The 2280-nt window shown below is 35.1% G+C and overlaps 1 pseudogene; it reads left to right on the forward strand.

Moving 5' to 3' along the window:
* The first annotated feature begins 1889 nt into the window (after positions 1 to 1889).
* On the forward strand, positions 1890 to 1990 carry LOC129624850 (uncharacterized; annotated as a pseudogene).
* The last annotated feature ends 290 nt before the right edge of the window (positions 1991 to 2280 follow it).

Here is a 2280-nt window from a genome sequence, read left to right on the forward strand (position 1 = left end):
CTCCTCTTTCAATTGGATCCTCTTTCAATTGGATTCTCCACTCAAGAATACTGGAGAGGGTTGCCATGCCCTCCTCCAGGGGATCTTCCCATCGCATGGATCGAATCTGAGTCTCTTTTGTGTCCTGCATTGTCAGGCAGTTCTTTACCACTCATGCCACCTGGGAAGTCCTGTCACTAATATAAACTAGTATAAATAACATTCTGCATTTTAGATTTACCTGGAATAAAAGGAGCCAGTAAAAAGGCAATTTGATTCTGTAAGTCCATATATCAAGAAAACAACTATTGGGCAGTTAAATCTGACTAAAACAAAATATGAATCCTGGGATATTAATATCATTAGTAGCCTTGGTTAAAACAGTATTAGCTATTAAATATTAGTAAAAATAGTTAATATTATGTAGTCATGTTTATCATCAAATATTTTCTTTTTTTTCCTATTGTAAAGGGAAAAAATTGCAATAGCTTAAGCAGAAAATATTTTCCTCCTTATTGTCAGTCCTTTGGATTTCTACAGAGATATCCAAACATGTGTGACTTCTTTTCCTTGGCAAGAGAATAAGCAAAGTTTTAGTATGTTTTAAGACAAAGTTTTGTGTTGGTATGAATCCAAATTTTAGTGAGGTTCCAGATCTTTCAAATTAAGCATCCTTTAAACAACAACAACAACAACATCCAATAAAGTAAAAACAAAAGCCACAAAAATCCATATGGTCCAGGATGGAGCAATAAAACTTTTCCTTCCAGCTTTGTTTGCTTTATATATCCATTAGCTAAATTCCTACCACACAAGAAGCACAATGCCGTTTTCATCTCTTTGTGCTGAGCAATGAGAGTAAAACTGAAAGATACACAGTATTCACCCTACATACTTTCTTTGACATTTCTGCATTAAGCCGAGATGAACATAAACAAAGACAGATGTCCATAATCATAATGTCAAGTTATGTTTTCATTAATTCTTCCCAAAGGCAAATAATGTTTCACATTATAGTGTGGGGATGATGAAAATTATACATTCCTTAAACATGTCATATTAAGCCCCATGGGCTCCAGTATGTTTTGAAATGAAGCATCATCTTAACGACATGATTTCCTATAAATAGTGTGACATAGAAACTTTTAAAATAAGTGATGAGTTTTTGTTTAAATAAAGTTTTAATCTAATCATTGACTTTGCTGAAAATTTAAGGATCTAAAAGATCTCTAGGTAAAGATCATGTATCAATGCATGCATATTAAGTCACTTCAGTCATGTCCGACTCTTCATGACCCCCATGGACTGCAGTCCACCAGGCTCCTCTGTCCATGGGATTCTCCAGGCAAGAACACTGGAGTGGGTTGCCGTTTCCTTCTCCAGGGGGGTCTTCTCAACCCAGGGATCAAACCAGCATCTCTTAAGTCGCCTGCATTGGCAGGTGGGTTGTTTACCACTAGCACCACCTGGGAAGCACCATGTATCAATACAAATTCTTTTCAATAGTCATTTTGCATTTCCAGTTGTAAAGGCTTTCAGATCTGTGAGTCGGCCTTGTATCTCTGACTGCTTCACAAGCTTCTATGAATAAGCTTCTAGTGACAAACATGATACTTTGTAATTTTGTAGTTGTTGATGCTATTGAAGGCTATTATTTTTCACTAAAAAATGGGAAACTGAAAGACCTAGTGTTTAATGAGTGTCGATTATCTACTATAATTTCCACCTTGCTTACAATATTTTCCAAATTCTTTTAATTAATTGTTTAGTGACTCAGCTGTCACTGTTATTCATAGTCATATTCATATCAATGATTAATTATGAACCACTTGTCTTTTATTTAACCTCAGTGAGCTTAGTTATTTTGGAGTCCATGGTAAAACACTCCTTTAATTCCAATTCTCTTGCTCATTTCAACAGCACGTATATGCTAAAATTGGAGTGATACAGAGAAGATTAGCATGGTCCCTGCACAAAGATGACAAAAATTCATGAAATGTTCCAAATTTGAGGGCATATATTGAGATAAAATTAAAGAAGAAACATGTAACTCTATGTTCATAGCAGCACTATTCAAAACAGCCAAGACATGGAAACAAACTAAATGTCCATTGACAGATGACTGGATAAAGAAAATATGCTACATATATACATGGATTACTATTTAGCCATAAAAAAAATGACATAATGCTGTGTGCAGTAATACATGGACCTGGGGATTATCATCCTAAATGAAGTAGGTCAGAAAGATAAATGCAGTGTGGTGTAACATAAAAATATGACACAAGTGAACCTATCTCG

This window comes from Bubalus kerabau, chromosome 12 (assembly GCF_029407905.1).
Source record: "Bubalus kerabau isolate K-KA32 ecotype Philippines breed swamp buffalo chromosome 12, PCC_UOA_SB_1v2, whole genome shotgun sequence".
NCBI classification, from domain to species: domain Eukaryota; kingdom Metazoa; phylum Chordata; class Mammalia; order Artiodactyla; family Bovidae; genus Bubalus; species Bubalus kerabau.